At 36.7% G+C, this 15,421-nt stretch overlaps 1 protein-coding gene across 1 annotated transcript in view; it reads left to right on the forward strand.

The window, feature by feature from the left end:
- Nucleotides 1–15,421, forward strand: part of LOC103258038 (ZW10 interactor) — a gene marked incomplete at its 3' end in the record, with an annotated part of 108,320 nt that overhangs the window by 91,906 nt on the left and 993 nt on the right. The window lies entirely within an intron of this gene.

Here is a 15,421-nt window from a genome sequence, read left to right on the forward strand (position 1 = left end):
ATATATTTATTTTTAAAATATATATTTTTTCCCCATACCTAGTTTCTCCTATCATTAACATCTTTTTTTTTTTCAAAGCAAGATTTATTGAAAGGACAGAAAAATTCCCATAGTGGGAGGGGACCTGATGGGGTTGCCTATTATTAACATCCTAAATAAATATGGTATATTTGTCGTGATTAATGAAAAATATTTGTACATAGTTATTTACAAAAGTCCATACTTCATTCAGATTTCTTAGCTTTTTCCTAATATTATCTTTCTGATTTAGAATTCTATCCAGGATAACCACATTCTATTTACTCATCATGTCTTCTTAGGCACCTTTTGTTGAGACAGATCCTCAGACTTTGTTGTTGATGACTTTGATAGTTATAAGAAATACTGGTCAAATAGTTTGCAGGATGTCCATCAACCGCTATATGTCTGGTACTTTCTCATAACTAGAATGGGGCTTTCTTTTTGTGATGATGACAATAGAGTGCCATTTTCATTATGTCATATCAAGGGCACATTATCAATGTAGCTTTTCACTGTTGATGTAAATCTTGATAATCTGACTGAGTGTGACTTGTCAATTTTCTCCAATGTGTGGTACTTTCCATGTTATATTCTTTGCAAGAAAGTTACTATACACAGCCCACATTTAAGAAGTGGAAAATTATGCTCTATCTTTTGGAAGTACAGTATCCATATAAAATATCTGGAAATATTCTACACTGTAAGCCTTTCTCTTCTTCCCATTTATTTATATATACAATCATTTACTGATATCAGTAGGACTCATGCATATTTATTTATTTTTAAATATTTAATTGACAAAGATTGAATATATTCAAAGTGTCTGTGATAATTTGATATACATATCCATGGTGTAATGATTACCACAATCAAATTAACTAACACATCTATCACTGTTCATGCTGTACATCAGATCCCCAGAACTTGTTCATGTTATAACTGAAAGTTTGTACCCTTTGATCAACACTTCCCTATTTCCTCTACTCCCAGCCCCTGACAACTCCCATTTCACTCTCTACTTTTATGAGTTTGAGTTTAAATTCCTCATATAAGAGATAATACATTTTTTTTTCCTATGCCTTATTTTCACTTTCTATGTTTATTTCACTTAGTCTAATGTCCTTCAGGTTCATCTATGTTGCAAAAGGCAGAATTTCCTCTTTTCATGGATAAATAATATTCTATTGTGTATTTGTACTATAGTTTCTTTGTCCATTATTCATTGATGGACACTTAGGTCATTTCTGTATCTTGACTTTTGTGAATTATGATGTAATGAATTTAACAATACAAATATCTTTGAGATACTTATTTCCTTTCCTTTGGAATTATTAACCCATACCACCATGGGGGAAAAAATCTTCATTACCTCGAGTACAGGGTTTTTGTATACTTTCTTTTATACTTTGTCTGACATATTCTAATCTTTTCTAAATTTTCCTAGGTTAGTAGCTCTTTATCTCTCCCCATTAAATTATATATTTTTTCATATAGTTGCAATACAATTTTGATTGTTTTGTACCTTTTGCCATATGATTTTGGGATTTTATGGTCTTCTAAATTGTTACTTTACAGTTTTCACACATTATATTTTACTTTTTGTACTTGTGAAGATATATGGATTTCAACAAATGGTTCATGACATGTATCCAGTATTATGGTGTCCCACAGGAAAGTTTCAAAACCTTGTGCTTCATATATTCAGTTCTTCCTACTTCTTTCTGAAACCCTGGCAACCCTTCATCTTGGCTATCTCCATAACTTTGCTTTCCTTCCTATATGGTAATGGTACAATATGTATCTTTTCCAGTCTTACTTTTTTCACATAGAAATATGAATTTGAGATTCACACATGTGCTCACATGGCTTTATATTTCATTTATAATATAAACTATATAAATGCCTCTCAATTTATTTGATTCATTCACTTACTGAAGGATATTTTGGCTGCTGCTTCTTATCTACAAGTATGAACGAAGCTGATACAAATATTTACACACAGGTCTTGTAAGTTTTCAAAGCAGTAAATGTCAGGGAGCACTATTGGTGCATTATACAGTAGGTTATGTCTAACTTTGTAATACATTAACAAATGGTCTTCAAAAATGGCTGCTCCATTTTTCATTCCCACCAGTATTTAATCAGAATTTCTGTTGGTCCACTTCCTTGCTAGCAATTGATACTGCCAATTTTATATTTTAGTTTTTTTTTAATAAGTGTGTAGTAGCTTCTCATTGTTGGTTTGACTTGAGAGGCCTTTTTTTTAAAAAAAATGATTTTATTTTAAATTCAAGGGCAAATTCCATGTGCACGTTTGTTACATGGGTATATTGTAGGGATTATTGGTAGGGATAGGGCTTCTAGTATACCATTACCCAAATAGTGAACATTGTATCCAATAGGTAATTTTTCAACTTTGTCTCGCTCCCATCCTGTCCCCTTTTGGAATTCACATTGTCTTTTATTTCCATTCCAATGTGTACCCATTAATTAGTTCCCACTTATAAGTGGGAACATACGGTATTAGGTTTTCTATTTCTGAGATTATGTAATGATAGATAATGTTGAACATATTTTCATACACTTATTTGTAATCTGAATATCTTTTTTGATGGGGTCAGATCTCCTGCCCATGAATTTTTTTCTTATTATGTATTTTAAGAGTTATATATTTTGCATTCAAGTCTTTTTATCAGATACAGGTTTTCAAATATGTTTCTCAATCTGTAGTTTAACTTTCAGTCTCCTAACAGTGTCTTTGCAAGTCGAATTTTATTTAATTTTATAAAAATTTTCTCATTTATTTCATGAATCATGTATTTAAAGCTATATTATTAAACTTATGAATTTTCTCTCATGTTCCTTTGAAGTTTTAAAGCATTTTCTATTTTGGATTACAATACATTTTTACATAATTTTTGTAAAATTCATAAGGTCTGTATCTAGGTTCATTTTTTTTATATGCTGAGGTCTAATTGTTGCAGCACCAATCGTTGGGAAGACTTTTTTCTCCATTGAATTGCCTTTGCTCCTCTGTCAAATATTAGTTAACTATATTCATGTGGGTCATTATTGACCTTATCATAAACATGAATTCAGGTGAGTCCTTCATCTTCATTCTTGCTCATCAGTATTGTGTTGGCTATTCTGTGTCCTTTACCTTTGCATATAAACTTCAGAATCAGATTGTAGCAACGATAGCAAGTCCTTGAGCTGATATCTCACAGAGCTGTCAGACCGGTCAAAACATAAAATCTGTGTTGTCCCATGTAGCACTAGGAAGCCACACCAGGAAAAGGGGTCACTATTCTCAAAGCTACTGTCGAGCTATGGAGTGTGGGCTGTATTGCTGTAATCTTGCAGCACGATTATCTATTTATCTTCTGAAAGTGTTCTCAGACCAATATTCACAAATAATTTCCCCCATAGCTACTGTTCTCATTCAATCCTCTACTTGGAAAACATTTCCTCATCTCACTTCCTTATTTAAAAAAATCAACTAATCCATACTTTTATCATATCTTCTTCTTATTGAAAGTTTCTAATATTCTACATATTATAATTTTGTCAACAAGTAGCTATGTATTGAATAAATTGACCATGGACTAGAGGTGATATAAATATTTCTACACTTTATTTTATTGTATCACTTTGAAGAAGCATCATTAAATAATTCTTAACAGATTACATGTTTTAAAGCTTATATTATGTTAAATACTTGTAAGAATCACTCAAAAGATGAGCATATTCCTTTGTAATGTTGTCAGGCTAAAGCCTGATGATTACTTGATGACTTATTAATTAATAACATGTCTAGTGCCAAAGAATACAGGTAGAAATAAATTAAAGGTTTTTATTTTTATAGTGAAAAACTTATCCTGGAAGAACGAATTCAGACAATATGTAATGCATATATAATTTTGATTGAGAATAAAAACTTCCTTCAGAATAGGCAATAACACATGGAATAAGAAGTTTAGATCCTGTCAGGCACAAAGACAACTATTTAAAACCATACCATGTTCATGCAATTCTCATTGCTGGCAAACGATATTTACATTAAGGAAGAGGTAGTTGCCCATGCATGTGAAACATTTATAACAGAGAAAACCATATTAGAGCTTTGTGAGCTGGGAACAGGAGACAGAAAACTTTTTTAAAAGTAATATGGCATGATTGATAGTTTATATCACAGCTTGTGTTTTTTTGTTTGTTTTTTTGTTTATTTGTGGAAGCATGAATTAATAATATGTCGAGATGCACTTTCAGGGGGAAAACAAAAATCTATCCTTATTTGTAACTTAAGATACTGGTCCAAAGGATATATATATTATAATTATAATTATAATTTTTAAAATAATTCCACTGACCTTTACTTGAGATTTGTGGATTGCATATGCCACATTTCAGAAGGAGAAAGTAATAATTCATACTACTGGTGGTAGATTTACAGAACGGGAAATTTTGTACAGTCAGGGCAATGTGAGAAGAAAGATAATTATCAGCTATTTTTGAAAAAAGTTGTATATATATTGTATAATATATATTATATAATTCTAGAGTACTGAATGTGCCAGAAAAATTGTGTGGAAAAAATAAAAGTCCCTAACTTTATAGACTTGTGGTTATCCCAAAATATTTTCCTTTGTTTATCTTATGTAAAGATGTGGTTTGCCATTTATTGACTAAGCTATATTTTCTCATTTAGATGCTTTGGCTTTGTCTAATTATTCTCAAAAAACTTATAAAAGTAATTTCTGTGCCTTTGGGAGTTATAACAAAAATTAGATGTATGTCTCTCATAAGTATTTGTTGGATTTGTAGTCTAGATTTTTAGTGTTTATTTTTTCCCTTAAATTGTTGTCAAGCCACCATTTTATGAGTATATATATCTCTTCTTCCAAGGAAAATGGGTACTTACTGTTTTTTCAGATTGTGATCATTGTATTTTTCAAGTTGAAGACTTTGTCTTCCACCCAGTCATTTTAATAAGATCCATACTCTAGCTCTCCAAGTGAGTGCAATAATAAACTGGAAAAAAAAAAAAGAGGGTTACTTTACTTTTCCATCTGCACTGAAACATCAGGATTGCTGCCCTGGCAGAAGGTGATTTTACGGCTTAAAACATTTCCTTCAATATTTCTCTATGTTTTCCTCTAGAGTCTTAGTATATGAACTTGCTCACGTTCACCATTTTTGAAAGGTTCCTCATCAAGCTTTTGAGAAGCTTTGTTTCCACCTGTAAGAAACAGCCGTCAAGAGCAAATAAATCATTATAAGCCTTAACAACATTTCCAGTCACTGTTTTGAGATATAACTTTGTTGTTTTCTCTTTAACTTCACTATTAAGGGCTCTCAAAGGGGCTGTTTCTTGCAGAAAAAAAATGACTATAACTTAATTCCTTATAAAAAATATTTTCTGCTTGTGTGTGCATATGTATGTGTGCATATGTGTATATATGTATGTATTGGAAACTGGGAGGACATTTATTTGTTTAAAATTACCTATCACTTCTCTGATTTTCAAGAAAAGCATTTCTTTTGTTCATAGGCTCTCCACACTGTAAAAATTAGAAATTTTTAGAAGAATACATTAGCTGCTTTTAGAGAATTGATGTAGAGTGATTTCAGGGAATGAGAGTTTGAAGATGACTAAAAGATGACAGAATTGTGAAGTAGCATGAAGGTAAATTTTTAATGCTGGAATTTAAGAAAACAGAACATTCACTTTAAACTACAACATAACACACACACACACATGCACACACATATATATGCACTAATAATGTATATACATATACATACAATACATACACACACATATATGTGTGTGTTTGGGTTTTGTTTGTTTGTTTTATCGATTCTATGCAAATTTGTGTTCAAATCTGCAATAAGACTGAAACCTTTTCAATTCCTGAAATCTGGAGGTCTACAATTAAAGACACAAACTCACACTAGAAAAAGTGCTACATACCTCGTTGCTAAAGATCACTATGGTCACCTTCTAAGTACTCCCCTTGGGAAGTTATGCACCAATGCCAATGCTGAGAATACCCGTCAAAGGAATTTTGGAATTCTTTCTGGAATGGCCATCAGAGCTGTTGTCGTATTAACCTTGATCTCCTGAATGTCATCATTTAATTTATAGATTAAAATCAAGCTAGATTAGATAATATAGTATCTAATTTTATCCTTTTAACAAGAAATGAAACAAGAACTATTCTTTTCCTGGTTTTAGAGGTGAGAGAACTGAGACGTTGAGGATTTAAGTATTTTCCTGAGGTCACATAACTAGTTTATTACTAGGTGATCTAACCAATATCCTCTCTTAACCTGTAATACCATGATCATTATGAAGAATTAACAAGAAAAGTTTGTAAATCTGAATATTATTACTAATTATACAAGACAATTTGAGATTTATCATGGTGCATAATTGTGGAGTTTCAGAGTAGGCTGTGGTACTGAGGATCATTCCCAGAAAAAAGTAAGACTTCAGTCAGTCCTATGTGAGCATATGCTGTAACTTATATTTTGACACAATGTTTGATGAAGTTTGGAGAAGCAGAAATCAAACTTAATCCATTACCACTTGTGCCTTAAAACCTCATGCTAAGTGACTCTGAACTGCTTTGACCAGATTCCAGGAATTCAAAATGTTTGAGTTTTATTGCAGTTTTGAGTGCAAACTTGCTTAGAATAGAAAATCAAAATAAAAGAAACTAACATATAAAACACAAGCAAATCAACAAAGATTCACTTCTCTAGGTCTATTTACCATTTTATGGTCTGTTTTTTGTCTCTTTCCTCCTCTATTTTGTATTTCTTTTCATTATCTTTCCTGCTTTCTTTTTGATTATTTAACTTTTTTAGTATTTCATTTATTGAATTTTTTAAAACTGTGTTTCTTTTTTAAAACTGTGGAACTCCAGGACTACAATGTGCATTTATAACTTTTCAAAGTCTACTTGAAGTTAGTATTTTACCACATAAAGTAAAATGTAGAAAACATACACCCATATAATTTTCTTTCTTTAACAGTTTATTTATTGTGCTAATTGCTTCATTATCTGTCAGCATAAGCACCAAGGAAAGAGCCCCAGATTTTGCCAAAAAGTTGGCATGGGCAAAATTTTCAGGAAATTTTCTTGAGTGTATATTGTTAAGAGACCAAATTGGTAGATGCATACAGTAGTCTGAAAAGCTCTCAGATCCACTATCAGTCTCATTTACTTTTTCTAAAATCCTTTTAAATATTGAAATAGTTGTAGATTTAGAGGAAGTTGCAGTGATAGAAGAGAGAGGTTTAGAGAATGCTTCACCCAGTTTCTCCCTTTGGTTGTATCTTAAGTAAGTACACTACAACATCAAAACCAGGTTACAGCTGTGATTAGAAAGTGTGTATATGTTTCCATGTAATGCTTAAAAAAATAGCATATGTATCTTTTTGTAACCACCACCAAAAAACGAGATAAAGAACTATTCCATTACAAATATCTCCCTTGTGTTACTCTGCTATTGCTATGCCCCTCAACCCCGCCACTGACCATCGCTAATCCCTAGAAACCATTGATCCATTCTCCATATTTAAAATTTTGTTTTCTCAGGAAGGTATATAAATGGAATCATACATTCTGAGATTCTGGAGGTTGACCTTTTTTTTTTTGTCACTTGGTGGTTCATCCAAGTTGTAGTCTGTATTAATTATTCCTTTTGATTGCCGCATGGTATTTCAAGGTATGAATTTGTTTTTTTTTTTGTTTTTTTTTTTAACCATTGACTGATTTAGGACATTTTCATTGTTTTCAATTTTTGGCTATAAACCATTGAGTATTTTTGTATAAGCATACTTCATTTCTCAGGGATAAAGGCCCAGAAATACAAATGTTTTGAGGTATGTTAAGTGTGTGTTTAGTTTTTAAAGAATATTCCAAACTATTTTCCAGAGTGCTGTACATTCTGACATTCTCACCTACAATGTAGGAGAAATATGATTTATCTGCATATTCTTTTTGAATTGAGTATTGTCATTATTTTTATTTATTTTTTATTTCACTTACTTATTTTTTATTCTCTCTTTCCTATATATCATAGCTGTCATATATGCTAAATCTGTAAACATTGAGACCCATTCCGGATGCTATAATTTTTTATTTCAAACTTTTAAGATACTTTAGAATGATTGAAAAGAGAAAACTAACTTATTATATTTGTCTAGAAATGTATGATTTCTGTTGCTCTCTTTTAAAAAAATTTTTAAATTTTTCTTTTTTTTTTTGAGTTGGAGTCTCACTCTGTCACCCAGACTGGGGTGCAGTGGCCGCTCCCGGACACCCCAACCTTGACCTACTGGGCTCCGACGATCCTTCCATCTCAGTCTTCCAATTAGCCAGAACTACAGGCGCGCTCTACCCGGCTAATTTTTTTTTTTATTTATTGTAGACATGAGGTCTCACCATGTTGCCCAGGCGGGTCTCGAATCTGTGGGCTCAGGTAATCCACAAACCTCAGCCTCCCAAAGCGCGGGATTACAGGCTGAGCCACTGAGCCCAGCTCTTTCTTTATTTTTGTAAGTTCCACATTTTTCTTTGTTATCATTTCCCTTCTGACTGATGAGCATATATTTTAAAAAATTTTTATTGTAAAGATGTGGGGTACAATTCAGGGCTAGGTATACAAACATTGATCATGCAGGTACCCCAGTAAATAAGGTATGTCCCTCCCTCCGCTAGCAGTTTCCCTCAATCAACAATCCCACCCGCTGCCAACAGTTTCCCATTACTGCCAATCACTTTCTTATAGCATTATAATTGTTCAAGGTCCTCTTATGAGTGAGAACATATGGAACTCTGTTCTTTGTTTCTGTGATAAATCACTGAGTATGATCAACTCCAAATCCATCCAGGTTGCTTCAAAGTCCATATATTTGTCGTTCTTTATAGCTGCATAATATTCCATTGTGTATATGTACCACATTTTTTTTTTAATCCAGTCCAGCTTCTATGGGCAACATGGTTGTTTCCATGTTTTTGCTATTGTGAATAGAGCTGCAACAAACAGAAGTGTGCAGGTATGTTCTTTGTAGAATAATTTGAGTTCCTCCGGGTGTATTCCCAATAAGGGAATTGCTGGGCCACATGGAATGTCAATTTCTAGTTCTTTCAGAAATCTCCAGACTGTTTTCCAGAGAGGTTGTACATGTTTGCATTCCAACCAGCAGTGTAGAAGTGTTCCTTTTTCTCCACATCCTTGCCAGCATCCATTGTTGTTTCTTTTATTAATGATGGCCATTCTTACAGGGGTTGGGTGGTGTCTCAGTGTGGTTTTGATTTGCATTTCTCTGATGATGAGTGAGGCTGAACACTTTTTCATGTGTCTGGTGGCTGCCCGTATATCTTCTTTTGAGAAATGTCTATTCATGTCTTTTGCCCACTTTGTAAAGGGGCTGTTTGTTTTTTCTCTTCAGTGCATTTGAGTTTCTTGTAGATCCTAGATGTTAGGCCTTTGTCAGATATACAGTTGGCAAATATTTTTTCCCATTCTGTGGGCTGTCTCCCTACTCTCTTGATGGTTTCGTTTGCTTTGCAGAAGCTCGTTAATTTGATGACTTCCTACTTATCTATCTTATTTCTTAAGATTTTGGCCTTTAGGGTTCTGAGTAGGAATTGGTTCCCAGTTCCAATTTCCATAAGGGTGTCGCTTGTGTTTTCTAAGATTCTTATAGTTTGAGGCTTTATGTTTAAGTGTGATACCTCCTGCTTTGTTTCTCTTGATAAGGATTGTTTTGGCTATTTGTGGTCGCTTATGTTTCCATATGAATTTCTGTATTGTCATTTCCAGGTCTGAGAAGAATGATGTTGGTAACTTAATGGGTATTGTGTTAAATCTGTAGATTGCCTTTGGTAGAATGGACATCTTAAAAATGTTGATTCTTTCTATCCATGAGCATGGAATATTTTTCCATTTGTTTGTGTCTTCTTGGATTTCTTTGAGCAGTGTTTTGTAATTCTCATTGTAAAGGTCTTTCACTTCTCTGGTTAGGAAGATGCCGAGGTATTTCATTTTTTTGGTGGCTATTGTGAATGGGATTGTGTTTTTTATTTGGTTTTCTGTTTGCTTGCTGTTGGTGTATAGGAATTCTACTGTCTTTCGCACATTTATTTTGTACCTTGAGACTTTACCAAAGGCCGTTATCAGTGCAAGCAGGTTTGTCACAGATTCTCTTGGATTTTCAAGGTGTAGGATCTTATCATCAGCAAAGAGGGATAACTTGACTTATTCTTTTCCTATTTGGATACCCCTGATTTCCTTCTCTTGTCTAATTGCCCAAGCTAGGACTTCAAACACAATATTGAACAAGAGGGGTGAGAGTCAGACTTGTTCCAGTTTTCAGGGGAAATGTTTCCAGTTTCTGTCCATTTAGCAATATGTTAGCTGTGGGTTTGTTATAGATTGCACTATTTTGAGGTAAGTTCCTTTCATATCTAGGTGCTTGAAGGTTTTTATTAAGAAGGGATGCTGGATTTTATCAAAAACTTTTTCTGCATCCAATGAGATAATCATGTGACTCTTGTTTTTACATGATTATCTTATTTTTACTCTTATTTTTACATCATGTAAAAACTCTTGTTTTTACATGATTAAATACATCTGTTGATGTATTTAATGACATTTATGGTCTTGTGAATGTTGAACCAGTCCTGCATCCTGGGGATGAAGCCTACTTGGTCATGGTGGATGCTTTTTGAGATGTGTTTTTGGATCCAATTTGCTAGAATTTTATTGAGGATTTTTACATCTATGTTCATAAGGGGTATTGGCCTGTAGTTCTCTTTCTTTGTTGCATCTTTACCCCATTTGGCTATCAGTGTAATGTTAGTTTCATAAAATGATTTGGGGAGAATTCCATCTTTCTCAATTGCTTGGAATACTTTCAATAGGATTGGCATCAGCTCTTCCTTGAACATTTTGTAGAATGTGCTGGAAAGGCATCTGGTCCAGGGCTTTTTTTTTTTTTGTAGGTAGTTTTCATATGACAGAGTCAATTTCCTGGGTTGTTATTGGTCTATGTAGTGTCTCAATGTCTTCTTATTTTAACTTGGGTAGGTTGTGTGATGTCAGAAAGTCTTCCATTTCATCTCAGTTTTCAAGTTTGTTTCCATATAGGTGTACAAAGTAATCTCTGATAATCTTTTGTATTTCTTCAGGGTCAGTTGTTATTTTATCTTTTGTATTTCTGATTGTGTTTATTTGGACTTTTTCTTGGTCAATTTGGCTAGGGGCCCATCAATCTTGTTAATTCTTTCAAAGAACCAGCTTTTTGTTTTGTTGGGGTTTTGGTGGTCATCTCTTTCCAGCTCCCTTAGGTGATTTGTTAGCCTCTCCACTTATGATCATTCCATTTTCTTGATGTGTGTTCATAGAGATATAAATTCCCTTCTTTGGGATTTCATGGCATCCCAAAGATGTTTCTTCATTTTCATTTGTTTCCAGGAATCTTTCAATTTCTTCTTTGATTTGAGTGTTGGCCCAGTTGTTGTTCAGCAGCATGCTGTTTAGTGTCCATGTTTTTGTGGACTTTGGGAAAATTTTGTTGGTGTTGATATTTATTTTTATTCCACTGTGGTCTGAAAAGGTGCGTGGCAAGACTTCAATCTTATGAAATGTGTTTATGTTTGATTTATGGCCAATGATGTGGTCGATCTTAGAATACATCCCATTTGATGGTGAGTAGAATGTATATTCTGTGGTCATTGGGTGGCTTGTTCTGTAAGTATAATTAAGTCAATTTGTTCAAGAGTCTCATTGAGGTTCTGGGTGTCCTTGATGATTTTTTTTGTCTTAATGATTTGTGTAGGGTTGTGAGTGGGGTATTAAAGTCCCCAACTATGGTAGTGTTAGAGTCAATCACTTTTTAAAGTTTGCCTAGAAGCTGCTTTACGAAAAATGGTGCTCCTATGTTAGGTGCATATATGTTTAGATGGATATTTCTTGTTGATAGGTTGAACCTTTTATCATTATATAGTGACCTTCATCTTTTTTTGATTTTCGATAGCTTAAAGGGTATTTTGTCTGAGATTAAAGTTGCAACTCCAGCTTTCTTTTGTGTTCCGTTCACCTGAAAATTTGTTTCCCATCCTCTTACTTTGAGTCTGTGAATGTCCTTTCTGGTGAGATGATATCATAATATTTTATGAGGCAACAATATATTGCCTCACAGAATTTTGCCATTCTGTGTCTTTTCAGTGGAGCATTTAGTCCATTCACATTCAGGCTAATTATTGAAATGTGAGGGTTTATCTTTGTCATGATGTTCTTATAGAGTTGTTGGACTTATTTGTTTGCTATCTTTCTTTTGGTTTTTTGAGTTGGTTCATGTGTGTTTTCTACCTTTTCCTGAACTCTTGTGAAGAGCATTGGTGATCTTTTTCCCTTTTCTTCTGCATTTAATACTTTCTTAAGAGTTTCTTAAAGGGTAGGTCTGGAGGCAGCATAAGTTCTTAGGAATTGGATATCTGGTAAAGATTTTAATTCTCCCTCACTGATGAAGCTTAGCTTGGCTGGGTAGGTTATCCTTGGTTGAAATTGTTTATCTTTGAGAGCTTTGAATATTGGGCTCCAAGCTCTCCTAGCCTGAAGTATTTCTGTAGATAAATCTGTTGCTATTCTGATTGGTCTTCCCTGGTATGTCGTATGACCTTTTTCTCTTGCTGCTTTTAGGATTTTTTTCTTTTATACCTACTTTGTTCAGGTGGATTATTATGTGCCCAGCAGTTGCTCTTCTCATTTGTTGTCTTCTGGGGTTTTCTGAATTTCTTGTGTTTGAATTTTTGCATCATTAATGAGGTAAAGGAAGTTTTCTTGAATAATTTCATGGAATGTTTGTTCCAGGGTGGTCTCTGTCTCTCTTTCTGCCTCAGGAAGGTCAATTACTCTTAGGTTCATTCTCTTGAAGTAATCGCTCATCTCTTGAAGGTTTTTTTTCTGTTTTTTTAAGCTTCTTTTCTATGATTTTGACAGTTTGGTTCAGTTCTATATTTTTGTCTTCAAGTTCTGAGATTCTGTCTTCTGCTTGGCTAATTCTGCTTTCCATGCTTATTAGTGTGTTATTTATTTCAATCACTTTACTGCTGTTATCTCAGTAATCAACTCCTTTCTATTTTCCCCTTGTCTCTCCTCCATTCTTTTTATTCCCTCTATTAATATCTTGATATCTGTGTTTATAGTATGTGATCGGTCATTCTGGGAGCTCTTCATTGTTTCCATTCCGAAGTATGTTTTCTTAATATCTGATCACCCAGGGGTCAGTGTGACACCTATATTCTTCTTTGAATTTTTCTTCATTTGTGTAGATTTGCCTCCCCACTTTTTCCTTTTTTTCTTCTTCTCCCTCTGTCCTCTTTAAATCTGCTGTTCAGGGGTGGTGGGTTGCTTTGTGCTTCTGTTTGCTCAATCTCCTAGTCTTCCTTATGTGAACCTTCTGGCCTTGTTCGATTCTGAGACTGGACTGTAGGTTGAGGGTTATACCTTTTGCAGTTTTGGGATTTATTTGAGGGGGGAGTTGTGATTCAAAATTTATCTGCAGATCCCAGTATCCCACTGACAGGTATATGGATACACTGGATTCTGCTTCCCACTGCCTTGTAATCTGATCATGAAGTGGAGGTTATTGGTTTGCTCCCTGAAAGTAAAATGATGTAAGAAAAGGGTAAGAAATGGAATGGGGGGTGGAGGAAGCAGAAGGTGGAGACAGGAGAGTAGAATGGAGAACAGACTGAGGTACCCATTAATAAACGAAAATAGACCTGATGACAGATAAGCGTAAGAGAAAACAAAAATAAAAATAAACAAATGATCAAACAAAAAAACAACAGTGACAACAACAAACAACCTAGGTCATAAAATCATACAGACACAAGCTGACCAACCTCAAGATGTACTGTTCCCTTATACAATCATGAGGACTTAGCTCCCAAGTTGGAAGTTGGGCAGAGCTGGGTGGGCAAGTCACTGCAGGTCTCTGCCTGGTCTCAGGGCTCCAGATGGTCACAGGTTCTAATGCAACCGGATCCAGTTGGTGGGGTGGGGTTTGGAGTGCCAGACAGCCAGGTAATGTAGGTCAGTGTGTCACATGTGACTTGGGCCTCTTTTTCTTTCTTTGTTCTTAGCTGTCAGGCTGGAGGATGCACAGAGCTAGGTGGAGCTCATGGGGCAATGCAGGTCTCAGCCTGGTCTCAAGCTCCAGCTGTTCTCTGGTCCTGCTGTGATCAGGGACAAGTCAGGGGAGGTGGAATTCAAGACTTCTGGGCATTGCTGGTCGGAGTCGTGGTCAGGGTGGCTGGGGGGCAGGGCGACATGGTCAATAAGGGAACCTTGGACCTCCCTGGGTGGTGGAGGCTTGGGCTGGGGCTGGGTGCTATAACCAGCCAGGGAGGGAGCCCAGAGTTCCATGTGTGGCAGCCACTTGAAGCAGGTTGGGGAGGGGGCCTGGAGCTCCAAGGGGTGCTTGCCTAGGGCCTCCATGGGTGGGCGGTGGTGGCTTGAGGTGGGGCTGGGCGCTTCTGCCAGGGAAGTGGCCTGGAGCTCCAAGGGGCAACACTGAGGGCCTCCATGGGTGAAGGTGGCTTAGGGCCTGGTGGGACACTTCATTCAGGGATGGAGCCCATTGCTCCGAGGGGTGGGTGCCAAGGGCCTCTGTGGGGGCAGCAGCTTAAGGCAGGTCTGGGTGCTTCAGCCCAGTGGGGAACCAGAGCTCCAAGGTGCGGGTGCCAGGAGCCTCCGGGGGTGGCGGCTCAAGGTGTAGCTGGGCACTTCAGCCCGCGTTGGGGCTGGAGCTCTGAGGCGCGGGCACTGGGGGCCTCCGCAGGGGTGGCAGTTCGAGGCAGGGCTGGGCTTTTCAGTTCGGCTGGGGTCCCAGAGCTTAAGGCAGGGGTGCTGAGGGTCTCCACAGGGGAAGTGGCTTGAGGCAGCGCTGGGAGCTTCAGCCAGGGTAGGGCACTTCAGCCAGGGCAGGGGTCCAGATCTCTGAGGTGCTGGCACTGAGGGCCTCTGCCAGGGTGACGACTTGAGGTGGGGCTGGGCACTTCAACCAAGGAGGGGGCCTGGAGTTCAGAGGGTCAGCACTGAGGGCCTGCCTGGATGGCAGAGGCTTTTGGCCTGGTGGGAAGCTTCAGTGGGGGGACGCTCATAGCTCCGAGGGGCGGGCACCAGGGCCTCTGTGGGGAGTGGTGACTCGAGGTGGGACTGAGCACTTCAGCCTGGGCAGGGGCCTGGAGTCCCAAGGTGCCCAGGTGTATGTGCTGGCCGCCCCCCCCCCCCCCCGCAGGGGTAGCGACTCAAGATGGGGCTGGGTGCTTCAGCCCAGGCGGGAGCCACAACTGTAAGGTGTGGGCAATGGGGA

Source organism: Carlito syrichta, unplaced genomic scaffold, assembly GCF_000164805.1.
Source record: "Carlito syrichta isolate Samal-C Ts95f unplaced genomic scaffold, Tarsius_syrichta-2.0.1 Scaffold301940, whole genome shotgun sequence".
NCBI lineage: Eukaryota > Metazoa > Chordata > Mammalia > Primates > Tarsiidae > Carlito > Carlito syrichta.